The sequence below is a fragment of the Anser anser genome, assembly GCF_964211835.1.
Source record: "Anser anser genome assembly, chromosome: 1".
NCBI lineage: Eukaryota > Metazoa > Chordata > Aves > Anseriformes > Anatidae > Anser > Anser anser.
Window position 1 is genome coordinate 6,784,854 of NC_139720.1, and position 15,114 is coordinate 6,799,967.

Consider the following 15,114-nt stretch of genomic DNA (forward strand, 5'->3'; position numbering starts at 1 on the left):
CTAATATTCCACCAAATTTTCCGTGAGCCTCCAACAGCTTGTTAAACCAGATGATCCTGGCTGCATACTTCCTACAAACGTTCCCATTCATAGATCCAGCACGTGTTTCTCCTCATTAGTGGCAACACTCCCCATTCGGATAGCAATTTTGTCATCAATAAAGTGAAGGGCATCTTTATATTAAACTAATAAGAAACACAAAAGACTCTTAACATCAGATGCTAACACATGATAACTTCAGAGAGAAAGCTGTTTTCTCACTCTAAAGTACAATTTGTAAAATTTGGCTCCCAGCCTATAATTCATTTTGTAGCTGTTTGATGATTTTCTCTTGTATCGTTCAGGCCTATTAAAAAACAATTTTCATTTTGTTGGTAAACATTAACCTAATAGCGTCTTTTGGCAAAAATAAATATAATTCTTTTAGGGAAAATTACGATGGTGATTTTGGATTCCTGGTGACCTAATGCTGAATTTTGTCCAAGCTCTGACTTCAGTAAACTTTTATTTGTTTGAATTTCAGATGTTATTTATTAGTCTGGAAGGGGGAGCACACGAGAAATAAGGGGCAGAAAATAATTAGCATGGAGTGTTAGGTAAAAAGGGAGGGCGGAACAGGAGGGAGATGATTATTGTGATAACATTGTGAAACATAATATTGTGAAACAGCCAGTGTTTGCACATAGGTTAAACGTGGTCAGGATTTCCATGAAACCGTATCCTGTTTGATACAACAACACTGTGTCCTTTCCATTGATGGGTTTGTAGGTTTTGAGCTGAGCCTTTCCAACAGTGAGGTACCTTGCAAGTCAAACACAGACCTAAGTGGAAATGTATGTCTTTCAACGTCTGAGGCTTTGATATAAAAATAAATAAAGAAAAAGGAAGAAGAAAACCTGCTTTACTGCCTATATCCTTGTGTGTGTCTCTGGGGTAGTGTAAGGTGACTTTTTGTTCCAGCTTGAGTTTTTTAGCTGTGCTTTGGGTATGTGGGTGGAGATGCTTTGTGGATGTGTATGTTTAGCTTTGTGCACAGTTATGCAAGAGCATATTTCTTAAATAAAGGAATCCTGGGGAAGGGGGAGACTGCAGATCCCTCTCTGGTGCTCCCAAAACCTCTGCATCAACCTCACGCCTCCTCTGAGAGTCAGTCCCGTGGGGAGGAGGAGCAGATTTACACAGTACCATGTTCCCTGGCCTTAATGGAAGTTGCCATAATCTGATTTACTTCCAATAGCTGGAGGGGCTCCCCACAAGATGGCATCAGCCTGGCTAGAGGCTCTAGGAACCGACCTGTCCTTGAGATGAAGGAAAGCATGCTACAGAGGTAGTGCCCAGTGCCACGCTCAAAGCAAAGCCCAGAATGGGCTGAGCCCCATGGTCTGGGGCATCCCAGAGGGGCTGCTCACATCTGAGCAAGGGACCAAGTAATTCCAAAGAGGAGCCCAGCTCAGCACAGCCCCCTTCCCCTTAGCTTTCTCTTCAGCATCAAGCAGGACCAGGGAGGTGATCGTCCCGCTGTACTCTGCTCTGGTAAGGCTGCACCTCGAGCGCTGTGTTCAGCTTTGGGCCCCTCACTACCAGAAGGACATCGAGGCCCTGGAACGTGCCCAGAGCAGGGCTACGAAGCTGGTGAAGGGTCTGGAGCACAAGTCCTGTGAGGAGCGGCTGAGGGAACTGGGGGTGTTTGGTCTGGAGCAGAGGAGGCTCAGGGCAGACCTTACTGCTCTCTGCAACTACCTGAAAGGAAGCTGTGGGGAGCTGGGGGTCGGCCTCTTCTCACAGGTAACTAGTGATAGGACCAGAGGGAATGGCCTCAAGTTGTGCCAGGGGAGGTTCAGGTTGGAAATGAGGAGACATTTCTTCTCAGAAAGAGCAGTCAGGCACTGGGACGGGTTGCCCAGGAGGTGGTGGGGTCACCGTCCCTGGGGGTGTTCAAGGAAAGGTTGGACGCGGTGCTTGAGGACATGGTTTAGTGGGTGACAGTGGTGGTAGGGGGTGGTTGGACCAGGTGATATTGGAGGGGCTTTTCAAACCTTAATGATTCTGTGATTCTATGTTTGAGGAGGTCTTGGGTGTACTGGACTGGCTTTTCATCTATACCATTCCTGTCCCAGCTCTCGGAGCATGTTTGGGAACCGAGAGCTTAGCACAGGCGTGTGGTTCCCAAAATCAACTGGTGGGAAGCTTATGCTGCCTTCTGGGCATTTCTGAGGTACATCTGAAGGCTCTGCAGCTCCTCACGAGTTCAGCCCTGGCTGTTCCACGCTCTGAGGCCGCACACCTCTGTGCCCTCCCTCCTCCTGGCTGCGTTCATTTCCTTCCATGGAAACATTTCCGTCCTCCGAATGTGAGCTTTATTAAATTGTATTCACAGCTCATTAGGGCTTGCCAATTCATCTAGGGGAGCACAAAAGCTAATATTCCTTGTGAAAAGCCATTAAAGCTGAAGAAGAAAGGCACCCACAGGCCTGCTCCAATGTGTTGTGGTGGTCTGCAGCACCGAGGCCCACCTGAACCTGAAAGTCTGGAAAGAAAATCCACAGAAAACAAGGCTGGGGGCAGAACAAGTTGCCCAGGACCTGGGGCCAGGGCTCAGTTTTGGATGCGATGGCTCATGGGTGCTTACTGAGTTTTTTCCAGCAACTTAAATGAAGTTACCAAAAGCTGAGGAAACGTGTTTTCTCAGGCCCAGGTGCCTGAGGAGCAGCTCCTGCCAGCCTCCCCAGGCCCTGCACCAGGTGATGCAGGGATGCAGCTTCAACAGCAGGGCAAAAGTTTGCTGATGGCTGTGACTTTCTGCCCGTGTGATGTAAATTAACATATCTGTAATGGTGCTGTCCTGTTACAGCAGCTGGGCTGCTTTTCTCTGTGAATGAGGGCTAAATCACTAAAACAGCAACAGGTTTTGGATGATTGGAATCCAATAACTTCCTTTATAAAGGCTCTGGGTTAAGTAGCATCTGATATGATGGGTATTCCTGTGTCAGTCCTGGGGAAGTCTGCCTCGGTTACAGTCCTTGAGGTACTAAAGCATCATCGGACAGCATTAATGCATCATAGTTCCTCGGACAGCCTCTAAAAATCTGGAAAACTTGACGGGAGATGGCAAGAAATATTGTTGCTTTTTGGGCCAAAAATACCACTCTTTCCTGGGGCTGCAGAAACATTATCTGTGCAGACTGCATGGGCAGAAATGCTTTTCTGCAGCACGTTTTAATGAACGTACGGACAAAGCCGGCTGCCCTGCTGTCGTTGGGGGAAATGCCATGCAATAGTTGGGCACCTGGCATACAGATAAAGGAGGAAAATAGCTTTTCATCTTTCCAGTTGGGAACGTAGGAAACAAGCCACTAATTCAGATTTTCAGTTGTGCCAAGGAAGAGAGAAGAAACAACGTTTTCGTACAGTTAGAAGAACAAAATGTTATTCGACGTGCTGGGGGAGAGCTGCTAGTGGGCCTTCAGACTTTCTCCCGCAACAAGATGAGCCGTCCTTTCACGTCAGATACAAAAGCGGGAGCAAACGTGCTTCTTAGTACATGCCTTCTTTGTTCAGAACAAGAAAAGAGCCAGCTTCTCTGCTGATATAAATCAGCACAGCCCCAAAATTACGCTACCTGAGGAGCTGACCATTGCTGCGCCAGCGACTCGACGAGCAGCGCTGCGGCTCCGTTAGCATTCGCTGCACGCCAGCGAGGATAAACCAACGGTTATCTCCTCGCCACCTTGGGCAACGCTTGGTGCACACCGGGGCTTTTGCACAAAAAGATGTAACTTGGGGCTGCCTGCGGCCCCGCCGATCTACTCAGCAATCTGAAGCAGTGCAGAGGGAAGCGTGTGCTGCATTTGGGATTCATCCTGCCCATCCCCGGCTGCTCTGAATGCCTGTGCTGGTGCCTGGTGTGGAGTTGCTGCTGGTGTTCCTGTGCTGAGGCATGGTTGGGATGCTGGGACTGCAGCTGTTTTCTCCCACTTTCAATTTGTCTATGTAAAATAATAATAATAATAATAAAAAAAACTTGTTATCTTTTATGTGCAATGCCACCTGCATTATAGAAAAATCCCTTTGGCCCTGACTCTCCTCGTTCTTTTCAAAGCTGGTCAAAAAGGGGATGTTTTTCACCCAAAGTGTTTCCAGGCTGCCAAGGGAGGATGATTCTGGCCAGAGAGGACCACATCGTCACAGCAGAGCAGCGGTGAAATGATAATGTTTCTCGAAGCTGTTGCAGGAAAAGAGGCCAGATTTGACGGTGGCTACCATGTTGGGTTGGGGAATATTTTTTTGGAGCATCCCTCCTGCAGGCAGGGCAGGGTGGGAGGAAAGTGCTTGTTTCACAACGCAGCTCCGCATTCATTTTGCCAAGGCTGGAAACAGCCCAACCAAAGAGACTTGCAAGTGAAGGGGGAAAAGCCTGCAGAAAATGGCAGGAATTTGTCAACAGCTGCTTGAGGATCACATCAAGACAGGCACCAGCCTGAGAAAAAACTTCACTGAGCTGGGCCTTTGCAGATTTTCAGAGCATGATAAGGTTTAAGTGGGAAAGATGGTGCCTACAGATATATATAGATAAATAAATAAAAATTCTGTTCTCTTCCATCCTGTGTCTTTCTTTCATGGAGCACAGAGCAACAGGGCTGCAAAAGGGAAAGCCCTTTGGTACCCACACAGCCATGCCTCACCATGGCCGGGTGTCCCAGGATGGAAGAAATGCTGGCTTCTGGCCTAAAAATAACATCTTAGTAATTTTTCCTTATGTTTCACAGGCCATCCTTTGTTCCTGTACCGTGCCTATAGCCAAAAAGCAGCGCCAGTTTACCTTCTGGATATCCCTATTGTTTCCCCCTCTTTGGGTGCTTGCTCTTCTAGGAGAACCCCAAGCTATTTTCACTGAGCATTGAATTTTTCCCTGCAGTGTTACCAGGGCCACCCGCTTCAAACTGATCTTCAGGAAGGGCAGCAAGTGACCTCCACAGAGGTGCCACCTTCATGTTTTTCGGTCATTGCTTGGTACGTTGAGCACCAAAGTATTAAACCATCTAGCTCCACTTGCTGCTTTGCCTGGGGAAGCAAACACCCTGTCCCCACCGTGCATCACAGAATCAGAATCGTTTAGGTTGGAAAAGACCTTCAAGATCATTAAGTCCAAACTAATAGATCCTATGAATCAACATAAAGAGAAGTTGGCAGTACAGCAGAAAAATAAGCTGTCAGGATCTAATGAATCTTCTTGTTTTTTTCATATTTTTTTCCTATCTAATAACCCCGATTTTCCTACTCAATAACCCCACAGGAATGTGTTTCACATTATAAGGAGAAATGGTCCGATGGCGATCCTTATGAGACTCACCCACATATCAGCAGCACTTTGCACCCTTTTTTCCCTGACCATGACTGCCCCATGGAACTTTGGATAAAAATTGCTTCCCAAAATGAAAATGGTCCCACTGCTTATATACCTGCATGGTCTGGCTTTTCCAAGTGAGTCCAGACCCCCTAGAAAGGAGAGGGTTTTTTTGCTGTTTTGGGAGGCACGAAGGCAAATGGGGAAGAATAATAAGAGCAGTGAAAAAAAAAAGAGAGTAAAGAAGAGGAAACGGCCTTTTTTTACCACATAGGATATCCCATAAAGAGGCCTTTCTCAGAGGGACAAGCGGCATGGGGCTGGGGGATGGAAGTGTTGTTGTTCTGGGAGATAAAGCAGAAAATAAATGAGCCTGTGCTGGGTGGAAAACATCACGGATGTGGCTGGTTCCTGGAAGAGAGCTGTTTGTCTGAACAGTGTCCTGCGTGCTCCAGCCCCCGGCAAACACAGAGCCCAGGGTCCAAGGAGACCTGTGTCAAGGCACCCCAATGAAACACGTGGCAGCAGGAACAGTACTGCCCCTTCCAGGAGACTGGTAGGTGGCTCTAAAACAGTGCTTTTCACTAATTAAAGCAGGTCTTTTTGGACATAAAACGGCTGAAAGCTTAATTTTCCTACTTGGTGCATAAATTAAGGATTAGGCAGGCTGGGTCAAACAGACTTCCCATCCACGTCCTTACGTGAATAACCGAGGCTTTAGGGAAAAGGGGGTACGGGTTGGGTCTTAGTACAGGGTCTGGCTTACATGAGCTCTCTTTCAGGCTGTAATTTTCAGTTCAACGCCTTCAGCAGATCTGCTTTGCTTTAACAGTCTGAAACCACCTAGGCAGTGGCCCTACTGAAGCTCTCCTCCTGCCTAACCTGCCCTGACCCCAGTGGGCAAGAGGACGAGCATCCAGTCTCCCTTTTAGGTGTGCAGTGCTGGCAGAAATCACTGTGGTTTCCACTCAGATGGAAACTAAGATGTTTGGATAGGTCATCTCCAACACCATTGAGCAGCGAGATCCCAAGCCAGCAGCCTGCCTTCACTTTGCAATGGACGCCGAGCAATGGGCACCTCCATCCATCCCATCTCCAGGTGTCTGAGCAAGGCACCAGGCTTGGCGTGTGCACTTGAAGGCTGAAGGTAGGTGAGATGAGGTCAGGTCTTCATCATGGGCTTCTAGGCAGAACTGCAGGTGTGTTGTGTTTTTTCCAGGCCCCATCCACAGTGTGACTGCCCCATAGAACCACACGGGTAAGAGGGCAATGGCCAATGCTCAGTGGGTGCACCCAAAGTCTACGGGTGAAGGCAAACAGTGCATGCTCCCCACGGAGCCCCAAAGGCACATTGCAGAAATGGCAGAGCTGAGGCATTACTATGTGGCTCATCTCCTTGTCCAAGCAACTAGCCAACATTGAGTGACACTGGAGGAGCAGCTGGGGAGATATGAACAGCCAGGCTCCTCAGCTGCTTCACATACCAGGCTTTTGTTTTCATTGGAGACATGGACCTGCTTTTGGGGGCTGAAGGCTTGTTTAAGTGTCTGTGAAGGGCTGTGATAAGGTGAAAGAGTTTCAGTGGGACTCAACATGATTAAAACATGCCAGTGACATGGTTGATCAGGCCGATGGCTTTTCTGCACCTCTACAACGGGGATGAGGATGCTTACTGAACAGCGTGCAGCAAGCATAAATCAAGACAAGAGCTTTGATGACAGATAGGACAGAGCTTACCATATCCCAGCAGGAATTGCTGCAGAGTCAAGGTGAGGAACCCGTTTTTGGCAGCTCTTGGGGGCTGATGTAGTTGTAGAGCAAATTGCCTGCAACGGTCTCTGCTCAAAGCAGGTGCAATAGATGAGTGAAGGAAAAGAGCAGAGAGTTTCTGAACGGACCTTGGGAGATGGCCTGGCTGCTCCACACTGGAAAGAATCCAGTGTGCTGGGGAAAATGGGTATTGCTGAATGAAAGGAGCCGGATTCAATAAAGCAGGCTGGCTTTCCTTGCTTTCTACGCCTATGCAAATCTATTTAAGGGAGGGTGCCTAAAATGCACCAGAGTTTATAAAGAGCATGAAGTAAAGCTCAATTCCATTGGAGAAAGCCACCTGCATTGTGCTGCAAGGATTAGAAACACCTGCTTAATTAAACACTGTATCACTGTATAACAACCTTTATGGGGCTGTAGCTTTCATAACAATTAGATAAAAGCACATTTTTTTCGAGATGAGTTATAGATCTCTGGAAGAAAATGAGATTTGCTCTTCTACTAGAATCCTTTCCCTGTCCACCGCACTGCATAACTCACCGTCTGGAGATCTTTTCACAGGCTGCTCACATCTCAGTAGCCACAAATTTGGACAGCTGGAAGAATTACACTGGCTGGCGCTGGTGGCCTGGAAGTTGGGAATTCCATTAAAACTTTCCCAAACGCGTCTGCTTCTGCTAAACACTGGCACCTTCTGCTTTCAGCTCTGGCAGGGAATGAGACTTTTGGCAGAGCTAAAATTGCAAAATTGAACCCTTTCTTTGCTTGGCAACTCGGTTGGTAATTCATTTTGTTTTGTAAAAGGAGTGTGGCTTGCAAAGAGCAGAGGGCATTGATCTAGCCAGGGGGCAACTTTAGCTCAGCTCCATCACTCGATTGCTGCTGGGAATGTGCAGGATGAGGCAGCGTTTAGGCTTAGATCCAGTGCCCTGCACCAAATCTTTGCTTGTGGCTGCTCTGGCTTTGTGAACAGGATTACTGCTTGCATTAGTTGCACTCTGTCAACCCAAGCATCACGTTAAGATGTTGACCCTCTACGCAGGAAGGGCTGAGCACCGTGTGAAGCATGGGGCTGTCTTGCTGGCCCCATTCTGGAGGAATAAATCTCTTGTGCTTTGCCTAAAGCACCTACTGAGTTTGGGGTTTGCCTGCCAGGGAGCACTAGGGCATGGCCTAAACCCAAGGCAAGAGCATATTTTATGTAAAGAAGAAGAATTAGGACTTGAGCAAGCTCATGTTTAGCTTATAGTCTGCATTCCCCTTCCACACAGGTGGGTCCCATTTCTCCTGTAGGCTCTGTTGACTCACTAACTTTTCTTCCAACCCAAGCATGAGCTTTTGATGGATTTCCCCGTGGATTTGGAGGTCTGCAGCCTCCCATGGGCTGCTAAGGTCTGCCTAACTACTGCAGGCTGGGAAGAGGCAGGGGTATGCCCGGCTACATTTCTTTTTCTCCTTTCCATCGCCATCCATGCAACACAGCCCTGTTGCCAAGGAGCTGGTGCTAATGGCTTGAGCTTGCCTCATGCAGCCCTTCAGGGCACAAATAACGTGATGGAGAGGGAAATGGGGTGAATAAATATGAGATCAGGCTGTGTAAGCTTCTTCCTAGCTTGTTGTCCAGTTAGCCAGGGAAGCTGGTCCTCACCAGGGGCTTTTGCAGGGAAAGGTGAGGAACATATTCCCCAGCAGACCTCTCTGTTGGCAATCAGGCTGCTCGCTATCTTTGGAGATCTCTTTGTGGGAGATAAAAGTGCTGCCAGTTTACTTTTTTCACTGCTTGCTCCAGGGCATTTCCTTTTTTTTCCTGGCAGCCAACACCTGGAGCGAAAGGCCCGGGGGACTCTCTCAGCCCTCATTTCATAAAGGCAGAAAATTTCTGTAGAAAACCAGGATGGAGAGACTGCCCCAAGTGTGTGCTTCTGTGTCATACCATGACGGAAAACAAATATCATCATTTTAACCTGGAATCCCATCATGATTAGAAACATATAGTAGGAAACCATGGAAAGCAGGCCTGAATAATGCATTTGGTTGGGGAATCTGCCCATTAATAAAGACTACAACACTTCATCTCTCCTCTGGGATCAGTTTGGACATCAAGGCTCAGCTCCGGCTGTTGTCTCACGTGCTCATCCGCCGATGACACGGTGCCTTTTCTTGCGTGCGAGTGCAATGTCAGCCTGGACTTAATGCAGTGGCTGCGGTTAATTAACAAAGCTGCTTCTCTCTTCATTATTCAGCAATGTTAATGGCTGTGAAAGGAAAGAACAAAATGAGCCAAGTTAATTTCAGTTCTGTGAGAAACACAGGAAAACAGAAATGTTCACCAAATGGGAAAGAGAGAAAATGAGGAGACAGAAAAAAAAATTAATTTCCAGCTTCTAAGAGGACTTTTACCAATAACAATATAAAAGATAGCTGAGTGTTCTTCTTAAATGAAAAAAGTGATTACTTCCAAGGCAAGTGAATGGCTTTCCGTATTTTCTTCTTCTGCCTGTGTCATTTAATTTCTGTTTTCCTCCACTTTTCACTTATTATTTGACTCCATCGATGTGGTGAGATGTTGCTGGAGGCTGTCAATGTTTCTCCTGGGTGCAAGCAACGGAGACATCCAGAGTAAGTCCCTTCCTTTGGCTAGGAGGACCCTGGCTGTCACCCCTGCAAGAGAGTCTATGTCCATGTGACATTCATGTGGTTTGGCCGTGCATGTCAAGCTCACGGTGACAACTCGTGTATGGCTTGAGCAGTAATACTGCGTGAAGCTGGGGGGGTTGTGATCTGTCCTCAGGGTGAACCTGGACCCAATGCAAGCATGGGCTGAGAGGGAAAAAAGGCTCTTCTGTGGTGTCAATGAAGGTGCTTCAAGGAATCATAGAATGGCTTGGGTTGGAAGGGACTTCAAGGATCATCCAGTCCCACCCCCTGCCATGGCAGGGACACCTCCCACCAGCCCAGGCTGCCCAAAGCCCCATCCAGCCTGGCCTTGGGCACTGCCAGGGATGGGGCAGCCACAGCTCCTCTGGGCAGCCTGGGCCAGGGCCTCACTGCCCTCTGAATGAAGAATTTCCTCCTAATGTCTAATATAAATCTCCCCTCTTTTAGCTTAAGGCCATTCCCCCTTGTTCTATCATTATCCACCCAAGTTCCCTCTCCATACTTTTTATAAGCCCTCTTTAAGTACTGAAAGGCCGCTGTGAGGTCTCCCCAGAGCCTTCTCTTCTCCAGGATGAACAGCCCCAGCTCTCTCAGCCTTTCTTCATAATAGAGGTGCTCCAGCCTCTGATCATCTTTGTGGCCCTGGCAGGGCCTAGCAGGTAGGATCTGGCCTCTACGTGTCATTTTGAGGTTGACAAGCCCGGTTTCCTCATGTATCATAGGGATCTTATGGATCATATCCTATCATATGGATTGTATCCTATATCCATCAGGTGAAAGAGCAGCACAGGGGAAGCTACACCAGAGGTGCCCATGTCCTACGGACGCATGTCTCCAGTTTTGTTTGCATCTCCTCTGGGTTTCCTGGTGTGCAGCAAGGCAACCTGTCGCCTTCAGGGGGAATAGCTTTCCCCTTTTTCTTCTTCCCTGAAACTTTCTCTTCAGGGGGAATAGCTGGACCTTTTCTCTCTAGTCTGCCTCCTTGCTCATTGAAATCTTCTCTTTTTGTGGTCCCTACAGTGGCATTATTTTTGTTTGGATTTGGTTATCAGATTCAAAAGTTACCAGGGGTGGGGTAGGCTGACAGGCACTGAGATAGTGCAGGGAGAGGCTTTGGTGAGATAAACCTCCCTTCCTCCGGACACAGGCTATAAACCCACGTGTGGGCAACAGTGAGGTTGCAAAGTCAAGCTCTCAGGAGGAAACGCCAGAATTAAACAGCCCGCACACCCATAATTTGGGCCTTTGTGCACATCGAGTGCAATGCATCCTTTAATTATCCGATCACCTATGATTTTGAGTTATTTTAATCCAGCGAATTGCTCTAGGCCACATTAACACACGCTGTTCAAACCACACACTGAATTCAACATTAATTTCCTTGTGAGCTTCTCTGTAATGCTTCAGCATCTGATCAATATTAATGCGTTTATCTGCACAGCGCTCCTGCGATATCACCAGCTGGTGAACTGAGGCACGGGGAGATTAAGGCCAAAATGATCAAAGGCGCTTGCTAATTTTGGGTGCTCAATTTGCAACACCAGGGACATGATCTTCCAAGGCCCTTGGCATTTTATAGCACTTGGCGCGTTTGAAGCATGGCTCTTGTTGGCTTGTTCCTGTCTCCAAGTGCAAATCCAGTCTGAGTGTCCTACAGGGCATCAGGAAGATGGGCAGAGCCTTATGAGCAGCCCCTTTGCTGTACAGGTGAATTCACAGGAAAGGAGAAAGTCTGAAAATAACCACCCCAAGAAAACCTGTAGCATGATGCTAAGTTGAAACTATTAGGCCATCTTTATTTTTATTTTTATTTTTTGTAACTTTTGAGTCTTTCCCTGTCACCTAATTTTCTTTCAATATAGACTTTGTAGATGTAACATCCTAATTTATATCTCCCTCCAAAGAAAAGGAACACAAAGCCAAATCATAGAAGGATAGAGTGGTTTGGATTGGAAGGGACCTTAAAAATCACCAGCCAAGCCACAGATGCAGTTCTCATTTTGACCCAAATTTGGCTCATTGGCAGGGCTCGTCCCATTGGACCCAAAGCCCAGACCTCCCCCTCGGCACCTCGGGGACCGAGAGGGAGACATGCGAGCAGGGTTTGTGCTAGCCCTGCAGCTCTTGTTATGAGATGCATTTTGGCATTTTGGCAATTTTGCATTTTTCACACAGCATTGAAACTTTGAGATTTGGGACTCCAGAGCTCAATGCCAGGAAGGGAGTGGGATGGGTGGTTTTGCTTTCTGTGCCTTTTGCCCCCTGGGAGCATCTCCTGCCCCTCATCCCTCTGTCCCACCCATCCCTCAGCTATTCCCTGGTCTCCTGTCCAGCCACTGCCTGCTCTCCATGGCTCACATCCATTTTTACCAACATGTTGCTCCTCTCGCTCCTGCTTTGTCAATGATTGCTTTTTATTCCTCACCATAATTTTATATGACTGTGATTTATGATCCTGAGTTTAAAGATTTATTGCAATGGACACATGGCATGGCAGACTTAAAGGGAGGTGTTCAGCTCGTTATTATTCTCTTAAATCCCAATTCTTCCGTACTCTAAAAAGCAGCTTCTGCATCGTGTTTTCAAGACTCTTGTCCCCTAGCTTTCTAGGTTTATCAAGATGAGGGGAAAACCAGGCAAGAAAAGTTGCAGCTCTACAGTTAAGAGGTTGGCTGGCATCTATGAACCTCACGAGTAATGTAAGCACCTGGGGGCTTAATAAAGCACTGGATGGTCTTCAGGCAACTGGCTGCAGGCTGAGGATTCACCAGGATCAGCACTTGCTTATTCCACCTTACAGAGATGGTTGATAACCCTACAGCAATTTAAGCTCCCTCCTCCCCAAGAGAAAAGCAGCACAGACAGCAAACATCTACCGTCTCCTCTTCCTTGCATTTGTGTGGTTTTGGACAGTGTTTTAACTGCCTAAGATGAGCAAGGGCCTTAGGTTGTCTTAAAGAGCTTAAACTGATCTAAAGCTATAAAGTGCTTAGAGGTGGTTTAAGGACATCGATTATAATTAACTGGCAAAAAGAACACAAAACACCACGTATCAAAGACCTGCGGCCGCCTCTTGTTTAGGGTGGATTTTTTTTTCTTTACACGCCTCTTGTACAGCTCAAGTCAAAGTCCCCTGAAGTCACCAAAAGTCTTTGATGAGCTCGAAGGAGCTTTACTGTTGGCATGGGCTGCAGCAGGTTCAGCCTGGGAAAAACAGGCTGCTGTGGCCATGCTTAGAGCTGAGCTTCTAGTTTTGTATCCTGGATTTGTGGTGGCAAAATAAGCCTGGTAAACATTAAAACCCAACCACAAGCACTAGTTTCACCAGTGGTGAAAACCAGAAAGAACCCACAAACCCTGGTCCCCTACCAAAGGGCACCTTTCAAACTGTAGTTCTCTTTAATTACTGTCCTGAGGGAAGAAATAATGTTTTTGTTGTTGTTGTTGTTGTTGTTGTTGTTTTTTTACATATATATATATAATATTTTCTTATATAAATAAACATTTAAATTTCCCATTTTAAATAAGCAATTTCCTCTCTCTTTTAAATAAGCAATCCTTCTCATAAGTTAATTTTCTCATGACTCAGTGTAAATCTCAAGAGGATTTCCTCCCAGTTTCCTCCCAGGTCACCTTGGGTCAGAGACTGCATCCAAAGTGTTCCCCTCATTGCATAAGCCAAGAAATGCCATAAATGTATATAAAAATAGTGAGTTTGGAGGGAATGCTTATCATGCTAGTCAGACCTGGCACCTACTATAATTAAGACAGTAACACATACTGCCAAATATGAAGATGCTTTGCTCCAGGATTTTAGTGTATCTTAGGCTCATCCTAGAGACTGGGAAGCATTGGGGATGTTACTTTGAATTTCTTGCTGAGGTCTGCACCCACGTGTGGCAGCATTGCTATCAGCATCCACGTGAGCAAAGCCCAACCAGCACCAAATAACTTTCCCCCTATAGTTTGTACGTATATATTTGGGGTGTTTGGATGTGGCTGAAACCAATAATGAACCTTTCCAGTAGGGGTGGTGAAAAAATTGATTTGCCATGAGCAGAAAAGCCGCTGTCAGAGGTTGCTACGTGCTGGATATTAACCCGTGCCATGGACATGGACCTGCAGGTGCTCAGATATCGGGCTCAGACCAGGGCAGCTGAGGAAGAGGCACATCCCTGTTATTCTCGCAGAAAAGTGCTGATTTGTAATTGAAATGGAGAATTATATAGAATGACTCGGAAACAATGTTCGGGAAGATATCTAATAGTGTAGCACTTAAACAGAAGAAAACCAGGTTGTAAGTGGAAGAGCTTGGAAAGTGGATGTGGTTCAATTTACACTCATTGTAACGTAGCTTGCACAGTGCCATATTAGGGGCCAACAGCAAATGTGGCCCTGCGCAGCCATCCCGCCTGTATGCAACCCCAATACTGTCGGGTTTGGAGCATTTATTTGAAATACATTTCAAAAGTATTTGGAAGGACCGAAGAGTTAAGGAGCATGCCCAGGCAATGAGAGGTTGCCCCCAAGCAGCCACGAAAGGGGACGGGACTGATGTCTCCTCGGCAATCGTGATTTTTGCATTTCTGTGTGCTTCATGTTGCCACTATATTAATGTTTTGTAATCTGGTTGTAAGTAATCAAATACTGGATACAGCCATCCGGAGCCACTTAATTGCTGCACGCCCTGCTACAGAGAGAAGTTTTCTTAAAAGATTTTTTTTTTTTTTTTAAATACCTGTTCTTCAAATAACTCAGTGCTCCACAATGGCTCTGCAGAAGACTGTCAATCAAGCAAAATTACAGCCTGACATGACAGACAGTAATGACTCTAAAGGGGCCGTTACCATCTATTGTGCCAGGGGGCCCTTCCTAATAGGAGTGTCTCCTCCACTTCTCATTAAAAGTGCAATGGCTCCCGGGATTTTATACATTACCGGTTATTTCAAATACAAGTTATCACGCACACACACACAAAAAAGCACATTTATGGGATGTTAAAAGCGCGGGCTAAATTGGGAAAAGAAAACTTAGATTTACAGGCTGGCATTATGCTTAGAAATTCCAGCACGGGCAAGGATTTGGGTAATTTTAGGTAAAATTTTTGTGTGCTGAAAGTTGGAATGGCAAAGCAGGCGATGCTGCCCGGGCAGTGAGATTATAGCGTGATGCTGTACGGGCAAACACGACTTCAGAAATAATGGCAGTGAGTGGTTTGGCTATGCCACGGCTCCAGGATAAATTATGGCACCAGCCTCCTGGACTGATGAAACCCTTTGGCCTCTGTCAGGCTGGAGGTCAGGGCAGATGATCGCTTTTGCCCCTTTTGGCCTCAAATTGTC